Consider the following 15,427-nt stretch of genomic DNA (forward strand, 5'->3'; position numbering starts at 1 on the left):
TGTCCTCAGCTTTATGAGGGTCTTCCCACATGACCCCATTCCAGCTTTCAGGATCCATTCTTTCCCAGCCAGTGTCCTCATTTCAACAGTAGATTTACCTTGCCTTGTGATCCAGTGAGTCTAGAATGAGGTTCTGTATTTGACTTTCAGCACATTCCTCTCTTCATCTCTAGGAGACAAGGCTGCCCTTCACAACCCAGGGGCTTGTAGATCATCTGTGTGATGTTTGATAGTAAATGCAAACCCTGAGCTCATCCTTTTTGTCATCTGGTCCAGAAATATTAGGAGCAAAGGACTGATGTCTTAGCTTTCAAAAAATTTTCAGAAGTATCATATGCAGAGTTACTTAGCTCCTGACTTCTTAGTACTAGTAACAGAGTTATTAGTGGTTTTAAATCTAAAGAGACTAGACTGTTGATTCTAGAAAACACTCTTGGTACTAAAATCTGTATTAGTCAGCATTTTCTGGATAATGTGTATGTATATTTAATGAGTTAAACATAACTACATTCTGTCCATCCATCCATCCATCCATCCATCCATCCATCCATCCATCCATCTATCCATCCATCTAGGATGTGTAATGTTGTCAGGATCTAGAATCACCTAGGAGACAAGCCCTTGGACACACTAATGAGGGATTATCTAGATTAAGTTAATTAAGATGGGAAGACCTACCCACTATGGGTAGCACCATTCCCTTGGCTGGCATCTGGGACTGTATGAAAAAGAGAAAGTGAGCTGAGCATAGATATTTATTGCTCTGAGACACAACATGGCCAGGTGCTTTAGGCTCCTGCTGCCTAGACTTCCCTGCCATTATGTATATTGTGCTTTGAACTATGAGTCAGAATAAATCCTTCCTTCCTAAAGTTACTTTTGTCAGGGCATTTCATCATAGCAGCAGAAAAGTAACTAAGATACCATCTATCATCTCTATCTGTCTATCTATCTATCTATCTATCTATCTATCTATCTATCTATCTATCATCTATCTATCTATCTATCTATCTATCTATCTATCTACCTACCTACCTACCTACATACCTATCTACCTAGTTATCTATCTATCACCTAAAATGAAAATCCGATTCATGCAGTTTAGGAAGTCTCACACTTCTTGTCTGTATCTGGAAACAAAGGAAGTCAGTGGTGTGATTCAGTCCATAGGCAGATGCCTGAGATTTAGGAGGGCTGGTGGTGTGAATCTTGTCTGAGGGTAGGAGAAGTCCAATGTCTCAGCTCCAGTGATGAGGCAGGAAAAAGGAGGCAGATTGATTTCACCTTTTCTACTCTGGATCTCAGTGGCCTGGGAAAGTCACCCACCTTCTATTTCTCTTTGCTGTTTGCTCCTAGAAGCACCCTCAAAGATGCACATTCAGAGGCAGTGTTTGATCTGAACACCTTTGGTCAGGCAAGTTGACATATCAAAGCCACCATCACGCTGTGCTAAACCCTGGCGTCTAATGTGATTTAGTGTCGTCCTCCATCACAACCTGTACCAGCAGGTTAGGGACCTCTAAACTCACAGTGGTGGGGAAAAGCAGGACCAAGGACATGTCAGACCTGGACACAGTTGTAGGCCACTCCTCCTGCACCAGCCCAGTATGTGATAGATAATCTTTATTGTCAATTTGACAGGCTCTCAATCACCTAGGAGATACACTTGTGTGCATGTCTGTGAGGAAAAAGTGATTCTCATTTCATAATAAGAGTACTGGAGACTCAGAGTAGCAAAAACTCAGCAGTTTATCTTAGCTCTTCAACAGTTGGACACCAGCCTGGAATGGCAGGCATACTGACTGAATGCAGAGAACATTTTCTAAACCAACAGACCTTCCTCCCTTTTATGAATAACCGGGAAGGTGGGAGTTTACATGTTATCTAGGTCTTATCTTCCTTCTGTGGCTTTTCTCAACAAAAACCTTGTGTGGGTTCATTCTGTGTTTGACACCTTGGTTTTTGTTTGTTTGTTTGTTTGTTTGTTTGTTTGTTTGTTTGTTTTAATGCTTATCAGATTCACCATCTTGCAGGGAAGCTTGGCTGTCAGTAGTTGTCTACTCTTAAACTCCTAGATGGTGTGTAACTTAGGAGAGTTTGGATATATTGGGTCATGAGGAGAGAATAGCTAGACTAGCAGGGATCAGCAGGAGTCTAGTGTTTTCTGTTCATTGGTAACTGGACTTAAGCTTGCTCAGGGCCCATTTGGAAATGAACTACCAGATTTTATTTCTGACAGGTGTTTCCAGAGAGGTCTAACCCAGCAGGAGTGAGTACCTTCCAGCAGGTGAGCCAGTACAAAAAAGCCTAAAGAAAAAGCAGTGTTGGCTGCCTGCCTTCCCTTGGTCTGGAGCCAGTGCCTGGCTCTGCTGCCACTGTCCTCTTCTGACATCAGACTCAAGCTTCTTCAGCCTTCTTCCAACACGAACTGAACACTAGTGACTCTCCAGGAATCTTCCAGACCTTCGGCACCAGGTTGGGACTGCTGAGGTGATCAACTTTGTGGACTAAACAGCATCTCTAGTGTCATGTAAGTCAATTTAACAAATCCCCTTTTATAATACATGTTTCTTCTGTTAGTTCTTTCTCTAAAGAACTCCATGTAATCCAGATTGTGGTGCCAGTAGCAGGTTCTAGAGAGGCAGAATTCTAAGGATGAATTTCTCTAGTGGGCTTGATGGTATCTGGAGCTGGCTCTCCAATTCATCTATACCTAGAATTGCTAAAGACTCTGCACTAATCTGGTAATGTAGAGAGAACATTATTATTCCATCTTGTGAATTAAAGAACTGTACAGCATGCACGCGTTCACACACACACACACACACACACACACACACACACACACACACACATAAATAAATAAATGAATATAATTTTAAAATGAAAATAAGAGGAAAGAGAATGGCCCTTCCAAGAATGGAAGTGGGCTGAGAGCTGGGAAAAGCTAGAAGCTCTGATGGCGCTCGGCCAGGGCAGTCATGAGCTTCTGTGGGTCATTTATAGAGCAGCTACATGCTCCACATTTGGAGCATTTGAGGGCAGGAGCTTTATTCAGGTGGAGTCTGTCCCTTATATGCTGCCCCTAGTTGGACCTTTCCAGTCTTCCTCTACCACTGGTTTCTTTCATATGTTAATTTTCATCCTCTTTTTTCCCCAACATGCTATGCTAACAGACAGCAGAGGCCAAGCAGTGTCCATTATGGTTCAACTGGGATAGCTCAGTGATGTGGGTTCCCAAAAGAGCAATAGATGGGGGAAGGGGCTTAGTAAGCACCCACTCCATCTGTATAAGCAAATTCCAGAGCAAATGAAACATTTGCCTTGAAGAATTGGAGAGCCAACTCAGCATTTAAGAGCACTGGCTGCTCTTCCAGAGGGCCTGGGTTCAATTCCTGGCACCTGCATGGTGTCTCACAACCATCTGTAGTGACTCCAGTCGTAGGGGCTTCAATATCCCCTGCAAGCCTCTGCAGGCACCAGACATGCAAATGGTATACAGACATGCATTCGAGCATAACACTCATACATACAAAATAAATTTTAAAAAATTTAAGAAGTTTACTTTGAATTGTAGCAACAGAGAATTACAGTTCCTCAACAAATTCCCAGACAAGCCAGCTTACAGCCCAGAATCTCTTGAATGAAGGAGAAGCAGGTCCCCTCAGGAAGGACCACATTACACTACCAAAAAGTTTTACAGTCAATCAGTCTTTCTCCAAAGGAACTCATAGGCTTTGATGAGGGTAAATGTACATGCAGGAAAAGGAGATAACCAGATTTTTCAGGGCCTACTAGATACTGACTCTGACCTGTCGCTGATTCTGGGAAACCCCCTCCAAAGCGTTGTGGACCTCCAGTTAAATAAAGGCTTATGGAGGTCAGGCAGTTGATGGAGTGTCAGCCAAAGTCTGACTCACAGTGGGTCCATTGGGCCCACAAACTCACCCCAGTGGGACAGATATACTTAGAGGTTGGCAGAATCCCAACATTGGTTGTCAGACCTGTGGAATGAGGGCTGTTATGGTCTGAAAGGCCAAATGGAAGCCATTAGTTGCCTCTACCAGGTAAAATAGTGAACCAAAAAAGAAAATCCCCTGGAGAGATTACAGAAATTAATGCCACCATTAAGGCCTTGCAAGATGCTGGGGGTGGAGTGGGATGGGGGGATGGCTCAGTGGTTAAGAGCACTTGGCTGCTCTGGAATAGGACTTAGGGTTGATTCACAGCACCCACTTGGTGGTAATTCCAGTTCCTGGAGATTTGATGCCCACTCTATTCTGGCCTCCAAGGGCACTACACACATGTGGTTCATAGATAAACTTGTAGGCAAAACACCTATACTAACATTTTTTTTAAAAAATGAGAAGGGCTAGAGAGATGGCTTAGAGGTCAAGAGCATTGGCTGCTTTTTCAGAGGACCCTGTTCAATTCCTAATACTCACATGGCAGCTCACAACTGTCTGTAACTCCAGTACCAGGGGATCTAATGTCCTCTTGACGTGGGCACCAGGCATCACATATGTGGTGCACAGACATACATGTAGGCAAAACATTCATAAACAAAGTAATACAATACATAAATAAAGCTGGAAAAATTGGAAAGATGCAGGGGTGGTGGTTCCTGCCACATCTCCTTTTAACTCTCCCTTTTAGCCTGTGCAAAAGACAGATGGACCATGGAGAATGGCAGTTGACTATGACAAACTTAAGTAGAGACTCCAATCACAGATGCAATGCCAGATGCAGCTTCCTTACTTGAGCAGATTAATACATCTCCTGGTACCCAGTATTCAGCTATTGGTCTGGCAAGTTCTTTTTTCTCTAGAAACCTGTCCATAAGAACCATCAGAAGCAATTTGCTTATAGCTAGCAAGGTCAGCAGTATACCTTTACAGTTTACCTCAAGGGCATATTAACACCCAGCCCTGTGTCATAGTTTAGTTTGCAGGGAACCTGATATACAAGGGATCACATTGGCCCATTACATTGACGATGTTATGCTGATAGGACTAAGTGATTGGAAAATGACAGGCACTCTGGACTTGTTACTAAAACATTTTGGATTTGGGAGGCAGCAAGCTCCTTACTTGGGTGTGTCACTTCAGCCCATACACCAAATAAACTCAGAAGGCTGCTAGTTTTGAGTGGGACCCCTCTGCTGTGTGGGCTCCTCTGCTGTTTGGATTATATGATTCAGCAGACTTGAAGGTCGCTTAATGTGGCAGTGGCACATAGGATGCTGTTTGGAGTCTTTGGTAGGTCCTTGTAGGTGACCACAGTGGAGCCCCTTGGAATTTTGGAGTGGAGCCTTATATACAATCATTCTCCCTTTGGGAGACAAACCTCGGCTTGTTATTGGGCCTTAGTGGAAACTTAACGTTTAACAATAGGATGTCAAGATCTGTATTGCTCATGGCAAAGTCTTCAGCCCAGAATGGGATGTCATTAATCCCCTCCACCAAAGGCTAGGAAATGTATGTAGAAGAGGTGACTGAAAGATTTTAAGATCCGGAGGTGATGGATGACTCTAAGGAAACAGTGTCTTCCAGACACAACAGGATGGATGTCACAGGCACTGTGACATCACACACAAGATTTACACAGGTTCAAATCAGACAATATCCCAGCACTGAGAAGGGGAAGTGGACACCAAGTTCCATCCCTAATCAAGAAGCTATTGGCAATTGATATATGCTGAGAAAGGGAAAATTAGTTTTCTCCAATGGAATGTCACTAGATATATCAGCCACACTCCAGGGGAGACCCCGTGCCCAGGAGTAGTTGGCCAACTCAAATAAGACTCTATGTTTTTTGGTTCTTTGTTGTTTTGTTCTATCTTGAGCAAACTGGATGTTAATGATCCGAGAACTGACCTGAGGAAGCAGTTGTAGTACTAAAATCCAAGAGACAGTGTTGAAGGAAGGAAACCTACAGTTCTGGGCAGAGATTGAACGGACATGGGAGATGTGAGAGAGGCCCAGCCAAGGGCTTCTTGGAAAAGATGAAAAGTCTGGCAAAGCAGATCACGAAAACCAAAAACGATGCTGGCAAAGGACGAGGGGACAAATCGATACTTCAGGGGGTGGGAGGGGGAGGTGGGGAGGTTGAGTAGTGTAGAGAACTAGCAGTTTCTTAGGAACGAATCTAAATGCAGAGATGCCACACAACCAGCAAGTGCTGTCTCTGGGTTTGTCCCAAAGAAATGAGAATCCACGTCCACTCAAATGCACGTTCACACATGGAGAGTCAGGCTCTCCTCTTGATCTCCCCTGCCCCCAGCCAGAGGCTTACCCTATATCCCAGACTCTCTTTGGACACAGTACATAGTCATGTTGCCTCAAACTCATGGGAACACTCCTGCCTCAGCCTCCTGAGTGCTGGGATTATAAGTGTGAGCACACAGTAGCTGTTTATTTAGAAATTTTTTTTGAGAATGTCGTACATGAGTACTTATTTACATTTTTTTCACCTCTCCATCTCCAGCTCCATCCATATCCCAACCCACTCCCTCTCAAATTCATGACCTTTTCTTTAATAATTATTGTTTTATATGTGTGCATAAGTGTACATGTATGTTTAAGTAAACAAAATAATATTTTTTCTATTTTTCAAACATTCTTTTTTCATAATAGCCCCAAGTATAATAGATGAAAATGTGCCTTGAAAAGTGAGTGGTTGGCTAGGTGTAATAGATGTTATTCCAGAACTTTATGAGTAGAGGCAAGAGGTTCAGTTCAAAGTTATCCTTAGCTACAGAGGGAGTTCAAGGCTAGCTTAGGCTACATGAGACCTTGTCTCACTCCTTCCCAAAGGAAGATGGAGAATGTAGAGATGAGGAGCAGATCAGTGGTTATGTGGTCATCTGTGGAGGTGTGTGTGTGGGCCTGTGGCTTTGAGAAATATCAGGAATGCAGTGATGATAAAGTTCTAATTACTGCAGTGGTAGTTATATGAAGCTATACACACACACACATACACACACACACAGGTAGTATACACATGCATGCACACATATACACACATGTACAGTCACATTCGCACATGTGAGTACAGGTGCATCTGGTGAAGTCTAAATTATCTATGTGTATTGAACAGGTGACGATTCTGCTTGTTATGGTATTTATGCAGATGTTTGCTTTGGGGGAGGCCTGAAGGAATAATGCACCAAGGCTTCCTGTGTACCTCTTGGGAATCTATAATTGTCTCAAAGTATAGTGTTCAAACAGATTTCAGGCCATGAACGTTGAAAATGTCAACCAAATCAAAACGTTACTAGAAAAAATTGTAAATGGACAAAGTTGGCTAAAAATAGATAAAATGGGGCTGAAGAGATGGCTCAGTGGTTAAGAGCACTTGCAGCTCTTACGGAGAACCAGAATTCAGTAGTTCCCAGCACCCAGCGGGGCGCATCTCACAACTACCTGTAGCTCCAGCTCTGGGAGATCTAATACCTATGGCCTCCTTTGGTGCGGAGGGGCGGGGGGGACGGGACGGGGGACACGACAGGCCAGGCCGTGAGGTTTATAGGGTTTCCTGTATTGTCTCTGCTTCCTGGTCCATGAAGATGTGAGCAAGTAGCTGCCACACTTCCCTACTGCAGTGAAGCCACTGCTACACCTCCCCCAACACCACTCCTTCCCCATCTTGATGGACTAGTCCATGAGCCAGAACAAACCCTTCCTCCCTTACTGCTTCTTCTCAAGTACATGGTCACAGCACCAAGAAAAGTAGCTAACAGAGGGGACATAAACATTCACATAGGAAATGGAAACATCTAGCTGACCCCTGGTGACCTTAGCACATGCAAGGTGCCTGGGTATGGGCTGTAAGGGTGTGGTCTCATCCAGGAGGACCTCCCAACTCTAGTCCTGTGACAAAGAAATGGGAAGAGGTAGAGTGTAGAGGACAGCCAGGACTGGGATTTCCAGCTGCTGAGCCAGCCTCCTGCAACAAGGCAGTGGCTAGGGGACCAGGTTTTGAGAGTGGGTGAGAGAGGAAACTGGAGTAAATGTTAGACCGAGGAGGCGTGCTTAGAGTGAAGCTTGGTTGGGTCTGGGCTTGAACAAATCAGCAGCAGGAGCCATCTGGGGACATGGGAAAACTGAATTTGGGTTATGTTTTCAATGTGACTAGAGAGTTATTATGAACATAGCAGATGTGACAGTGATGGATTGCAGTTCTTGGGAGTACACCCTCCATATTTGGAGGTGAATGCTGAATTTGCTAAACTAACATACCTGTGGAACACTATGTTTACAATTTACTTTAATTCTAAACGTTTAATTGCCATTACATTTAGGAACACAGACACAGACGCAGATGCACACACATTCACACATGAGAGAGAGAGAGAGAGAGAGAGAGAGAGAGAGAGAGAGAGAGAGAGAGAGAGAGAGAGAGAAATACACACATGGTTTCTTGCAGGGCTTGGTCCCTATCACAGTGTGCTGGCAAATACAGCCTCTGCATATTAGGCCAGCAGACTGGAAGCTCAAGCGGGGTTGTCATGGCTCGGTCTGAGGCCAAATTGCTTCTCTGGGAAGTGGGAGTCTCTGCTCTTCAGGCTTGCACTTACTGGACAAGACTCCGCCTCATGGGGGTCACCTGATGTCCTGGCTTGGTTCTATTGCTGTGATAAACACTGTGACCAAAAGCAACTTAGGGAACAAAGGATTTATTTCACCTTACAGATTCTAAGTCCACCACTGGAGGAAGCCGGGGCAGAAACCTCAGTTCCGGAACTGAAGAAGAGGCCATGAAGAAGCACCACTTACTGGCTTGCTCCTTATGGCTTAGACAGCCTGCTTTCTTTCTCTTTTTCTTTTTTCTTTTTTTTTTTTTTTTTTTTTTTGGTTTTTCGAGACAGGGTTTCTCTTTGTGCCTTTCCTGGAACTCACTCTGTAGCCCAAGCTGGCCTCGAACTCACAGAGATCCGCCTGCCTCTGCCTCCCGAGTGCTGGGATTAAAGGCGTGCGCCACCACCGCCCGGCGACAGCCTGCTTTCTTATACAACCCAGGACCACCTGCCCAGAAATGACATCACTCACAGGAGCTTGGCCTCTTTTTTTCCCCTATAATTTTATACTTGCATGTGAACTTTTTTTTAAAACTTTGTATTGATTCTTGGTGGATTTTACATCATGCATCCTGATCCCATTCATCTCCCCGTCCCTTTGTATCCTCCGTCTGCCCTTGTAACGCCCCCCCCCAATAAAATAAAATAAAATTTAAAAGAAAAAAATCTCATTGTGGAAGCTGTAGTGTGGCCCAGTGAGTCACACAGTTAACCCTTTAGTCCATTACATCTTTACTTGCAAGTGTTCACTGCGATGAGTCATTGGTCTGGCTCAATGCCTCTGGCTTCTGCTACACTATTGGTACTGGGCCCTCACTGGGACTCCTCTTGGATATCCTGTTGTTGCCCTGGAGATCCTGCAGCTTTGGATCTTCAGGACCCTGCTTGGCCCCTCTTACATCAATCAATAATCAAGAAAATGCCCCAGAGAAATCGCCTACAGGCCCATCTGATGGCGATTCCTTCTTTCTATGTGACTCTAGTTTGTGTGGACAAAAACTAACCTGCACACTTGCTTAGTTATTCCTCACCTGGATAAAATGCACTCAAAGCAGCAAGATTTTGAACCCACATCTGGGCAACATGTTCTGGACCACTAGTTACTTTTCTCTGTGTTGTGGCCAATAGCTAACAACAGTCAACTTGAAGGAAGAAGAGTTGTTGTGGTTCACAGTTCAGGGAATGTAGCATGTACTGTGGCAGAGGATCAGGATGCATGATGTAAAATCCACCAAGAATCAATACAAAGTTTTAAAAAAAAGTTCACATGGTGCTGAGCAGGAAGCAAAGAAATGGGAACCCCCAACTCAGCTGGCTTTCTCCTGTTTACTTATTTATTCAGTTTGAAACCCCAGCCTACGAGATAAGTGCTACCATATTCAGGGTGCGTCTTCCCTTCTCAGTTACATCAGAAACATCTTCACCCAAAGGTGCCTCATTAATGCACCCAAGTACTTTATTTTTTTATGTTATATTTATTCATTTGTGTGTGTATGCATCTATGTGAGTATTGTGTGCAGGGGTGTATGCACATGTAAAGGCCTGAAGAGGGTGTCAAGTGTCCTCTATCGCTCTCTACCTATTCCTTTGAGTCAGGGTCTCTCCCTGAACATGTGTGTTACTCTCAGCTAGGCTGAAACCAGCAAGTTCCAACAATCCTCCCATCTCTTCTCTCCTCAGAGCTGAGGCTCCAGGTGTTTGTGGAGATCTCTTGTCTTATTACATGGGTCCTGGGATTCGAATTCCAGTCCTTGTGATTTCAGAGTGAGCACTATTTGCCTCCCAAGCCACAATCAGGGTTTTTCAATCCAGACAAGTTGACAATCAAAATTACACGCTGCTAGGGTGTCACATAGAATAAGCCGTCACAGTGTGTGTGTGTGTGTGTGTGTGTGTGTGTGTGTGTGTGTGTGTGTGTGTGTGTTTGCTGTGTTCTTTCTGCTGCTTGCGCACAAAATGGTAAAACAGACTAAGATTTTCCATTCAAAATAAGTTGCCATGAAGAGAGTGGAAGGAGCCACCCATGGTGCACACACCTTTAGTCTTAGCAATCAGGAGGCAGAGGTGAAGGGATCTCTATGAGTTCCAGGACAGCTAGGGCTATATTGTAAGACTTAGAAAGAGAAAGACAGACAGACAGACAGACACAGACACACACACACACACACACACACACACACGAACACACACACACACACACACACACACACACACACGGGGTGATGGTCACAGGTCAGGAGGCTATATTTACCCTGCTTATGAGCATGTGATCTCTATGGTGATACACTAGAGTTTCCCATCAACCAGCAAAACAAGGCATGTTATCCCATCTATTGCTTGACAAGAGGCACAGTGGGTGTTTCTGAAATGGAAACAGACATGGCCGAGACTCTGAAAACTTAGCTAACAAGCAGAAAAATGGGAAATCAAAATCAGAAAACAATACCAATTTAACCAACGACTGGAATACACAAGTTTTAAATGTGTGAACAAGAATGCATATCAACCAGGGCATCCACATGCAGCCAGTGAGTTTTTAATCTGGAACCAGCACTTGGGAAACAATTTGGCAGTGTCCTCTGAGGTGTGTGCCGACACCTGCTGGTGACTCAGCCTCCAGTTCACCTCCTCCACCCTGAGGGAGAGTTTCTTTCTTAGATTTATGAGATACCTTGGAGGTCTTTCCAGTTGTCTGGATATAAACACTGGCTCCCTTTTATCTGTGTTGACATCCATAGCAAATGATTTCTGTGCTGCACCCTATATGCATTTATTTCTTGCTTTTCTCTGGGCAAGCTTATTTTTTTCCCCCAGATCATTGTGCTCTGGGCCCCTTTGCTCCTGAGCCTGTTAACCTGATAGAAAGCACTCGTTGAAACTGTCCTTGCTTCATTTCTTTTGCTGTGACAAATACCCTTACAAAAAACAGCTTAGAGGTGAGAAAGGCTTATTTGGCTAACAATTCCAAGTCACAGTCTGTGATTTCAGGGAAGCCAATGCAGGAACTCAAGCAAGTAGTCACATCACATGCACAGTCAAGAGCAAAAGCAAGTAAGTGCAGGCCTCCTTGCTTGGAAGCCCTCAGCACACTTTCTCCCCTTTATTATAGTTTAGGACCACCTACCTAGGGAATGGTGCTGCCCACTATGGGCTGGGTCATCCCACATCAATTGACAACCAAGACAACTCCTCATGTCTGTTGGCCTACCCATGCTAAATAATTCATCATCAATACTCTTCCCAAGTGGTTCTGAGTTGTTCCAAGTTGACAATTAAAACTAATCAGCATAGGGCTCTCGGAGAGATGGCTCAGTGGCTAAGAGCACATGCTGCTTTTTCAGAGGACCAGAATTTGATTCCTTGTACCTACATTATGCGGCTCACATCACTTGCAATCCCACTTCCAGGGGATCTGACACCCTCTTCTGGCCTCTGTGGGGTCCCACATACACATGGTGTATACCCAGACACACACAACAGTTTTCGAATGCCTGAGTCTATGGGAGACATCTCTCATTCAAACCACCAAACCAACCAGCCCAAATACCTATGCCACATCCTGAATGCTGTGCTGTGTTGAGATTCTTTCAGCAAATAAAAAGTTCACTGTTCTTACTTCAGCCTCCACAGAGCCTCAGCTCAGGGACAAGAGCCATACAAATTCTTTGATGCAGGGTAATGATATTGCCCTCAGTTTCCAGTGCAATCCTCATTTCCAACAGAGACTTCGTCAGCCTGGCCATGACTGACAAACTTCCTTCCATCAGCATCCTAATTACAACCATGTAGGCAGTCCCTAATATGTCCTTGATCTTCTCTTGTCTCTTGTCTTTTGTGCCCACACCAGAATTACCCACAATGCCCCACTTTTACAGCAATTTAGCCCCTTTTCTTTATTATTTTTCATTATATGTATATATGTGTGTGAGTGTGTGCATGTAAAGCCAGAAAGGGAGTTGGATGTCCTAGAGCTGAGGTTCGGTATGGGTGGTTGTGAGCTGCCTGGTGTGGGTGCAAAAGCAGAAAGTGTTTTTAGCCATTTAGCCGTCTTCCAGCACAGTTTAGTCATTTTTTTTTTTTTTTTTTTTTTTTTTTTTTTTTTTTTTTGGTTTTTCAAGACAGGGTTTCTCTGTGTAGCTTTGCGCCTTTCCTGGAACTCACTTGGTAGTCCAGGCTGGCCTCGAACTCACAGAGATCCACCTGCCTCTGCCTCCCGAGTGCTGGGATTAAAGGCGTGAGCCACCACCGCCCGGCTAGTTTAGTCATTTTTTAACCGCTCCTTCAAACCCTTCCATCCTCTGCCAGCATAGACCCAAGTCTATGCTAGGTATACTTAACAACGAGACTCTTGGTACCAATGTTCGTTCGTTCTTTCTTTCTTAAAAGTTTTTATTTATTTAAATTTTTTTTTATTTTATTGAAAACAGATTTTTTTTTCCCTCACATAATATATCCTGATTTCGGTTTCCTTTCCTCTACTCCTCCCAGTTCCTCCCCACCCCCTCTCATCCAGATCCACCCCCTTTCTGTCTCTCATTAGAAAACAAACAGACTTCTGGGGGATAATAATAAAAAATAAAACATTGTATAATAAGATAAAACAAAAACAGTTGCATCAGGGTTGAACAAGATAAATGAACAGAAGGAAAATAGCCCAAGAGAAGGTACGAGAATCAGATACCCACTCATTTGCACACTCAGGAATCTCATAAAAACACTAAACTGGGAGCCATAATATATCCACAGAGGACTTGGTGCAGGCCCAAGCAGGTCCTGTGAGTTCATATGTTCTTTGATCATGTTGGTTTAGAGGGCCTTGTTTTCTTGGTGTCCTCCGTCCCCTCTGGCTCTTACACTCTTTCCACCTCATCTTCTGTGGGGTCCCCTGACCCCTGAGGGGAGGGGTTTGGTAGAAACATCCCATTTAAGACTGAGTGTTCCAAGGTCTCTCTTTCTGCATGATGTCTGGCTTTGGGTTTGTTCTCATCTGCTTCAAGAGGAAGCTTCTCTGATGATGGCACTGACCCAGGAGTATAGCAGAATGTCCTTAGGAGTCATTTTATTGCTACTCTTTTTGTTGTTGTTTGGTTTGGTTTGGTTTTCTCTTTTAAGAACAGTAGTATTTGGTTTTATTCTAGGTCTTTAGGCTATCTATCTAGTCTCTGGTTCTTGGTCACCCAAGCAGTGTTGGGTATGGATTCCATCACGTGGCCTTAAGTCAAATCAGATACAAGCTTTGTGCCACCATTGCCCTAGCATACCTTGTGGCCAGGACACCACTGTGGATCAAAGGTTTTGCAGCTGTGTTGGTGTTTACCTTATTCTGTGGGTGGTGTGCAGTGTACCTACCTGTACCAAAGATGCTAGATGTAAGAGTCAAGGCCCCATGTGGCACCAGCTTGACTTCTCCATGTTCAGTGAGTTGTGTAGGTATTGTCTTCAGCAATGGGGCCTTACTTTCCCAAGTTTGTGTAGAACAGCCTATTGTCTTGGCAACAGCCCCTGGGTTGTTTGGAGATTCCCCCTGAGACCCTTTTGGTCAACAACTCAATTACATGTAACCCAATCCCTGTAAAGGAAGCTTCATTTGGTGACAAGAGATGGCCTGATGGGACCTGTCTCTCCCATCATTTGATGATTTCCTTTAGATCACCTTCATATATGTATATATTTCAGGAAGCTTCTACTGTATTCTGTTACCCTTCAAATGGCCCTTAATTGTAGCAGTCTCTTTCCATAACCTCTTCCTTGCCCCTTCTTCCTCCCCCTCCACACTTGATCCTGTTTCAGCTCCCCCCAACCATCCATAACTATCTATTCCGATTCCCTTTTCTAATGAGATCTATCCATTGGTACCAGTTTTCTGTATTAGTCAGCATGTCATTACCATAATGAAATACCTGAGGCAAGATGATCTTGAAAGTTTTATTTTGTTCAAGCTTCTGAAAGGGCAAGGTAAAGGGAGTTTCCACTGGTGATGGCCTCCTTGCTTCAGAGTCCTGGGGCAACAAAGGGCATCCCCATGGCAGGAGACAGGATGAGTGTAAAGCCATCAGGAAACTTGTGGGGCTTTATCCTTGTGACCCTATTATCAGGTCAGCTTAGCCTGTGGGGCTGGCTGTGAGGGAATTGTCTCGATTATTAATTGATGTGGAAAGACCCAGCCCACTGAGGTCAATGCCATTCCATAGGCAGATGGTCCAGAACAGTAACAGGAAAGAGAAAGTTAGCTGGGAGCAGCCAACCAAGTAGGCCTGCATGTATTTCTTTCTCTTTGCTCCTAGAGGGCCTGTTTCTGAACATTACAGTCAGATTAAGTTTGTATCCTTTAATCCTCACAATGGGGATGAAACTGTGACACTTTACATTAAATTTCAGCTTAACTGCATCCAACCCATATCATTGTTTCTGGTTAAGGAACTAACCTTAAAGCCCAAGGCAGAAGATCATGGGGAGGCTGCCCTGGGATTCACTGAAGTTGCTATTCAAATAACTAGTGATTAGGGGCATTTTGTAGAATTTTGAGTCGCTTCTTAGGTATCACTTAAGATCACATTGGGAGATTCCATTGCAAAACTGCATGGTGTCCTGTAGCGTGTGGTTTGTGTAACCAATGTGGTGCCGCTTTCCTCAAACCAGAACCCCTAGGTTGGAAGCCTACGGGGTGGATGTGGGGGCACCACTTCTTATAAGGATAGCTAATGAGCCATCACAGACGTTCTGCCTCATGCCTTCAAAGGCGTTTCCCTGGGCTGAAGCTCTCAGTAGCCAACAGGGGAACTCCCTGGTCAGAGAACAGTGTGTCGAGTGTACTACTGCAGGGCTAGAAGCTGTGGTGACAACCTGGCG

The 15,427-nt window shown here is 44.3% G+C and overlaps 1 long non-coding RNA gene across 17 annotated transcripts in view; it reads left to right on the plus strand.

The window, feature by feature from the left end:
• The window catches only part of LOC128124454 (uncharacterized), a 95,402-nt gene that overhangs the window by 19,040 nt on the left and 60,935 nt on the right, over positions 1-15,427 (plus strand). For 16 of the 17 annotated variants that reach the window (XR_008222874.1, XR_008222876.1, XR_008222875.1 and 13 more), the window contains one exon: positions 2,240-2,530. This is a non-coding gene — a long non-coding RNA (uncharacterized LOC128124454). Of the gene's footprint in view, positions 1-2,239; positions 2,531-8,693; positions 9,106-15,427 lie in introns of those variants that run through there. The other variant, XR_008222878.1, reaches the window with a different exon arrangement.

The sequence above is a fragment of the Peromyscus californicus genome, unplaced genomic scaffold, assembly GCF_007827085.1.
Source record: "Peromyscus californicus insignis strain IS unplaced genomic scaffold, ASM782708v3 Scaffold_4__1_contigs__length_199733344, whole genome shotgun sequence".
In the NCBI taxonomy this organism is placed as follows: Eukaryota; Metazoa; Chordata; class Mammalia; order Rodentia; family Cricetidae; genus Peromyscus; species Peromyscus californicus.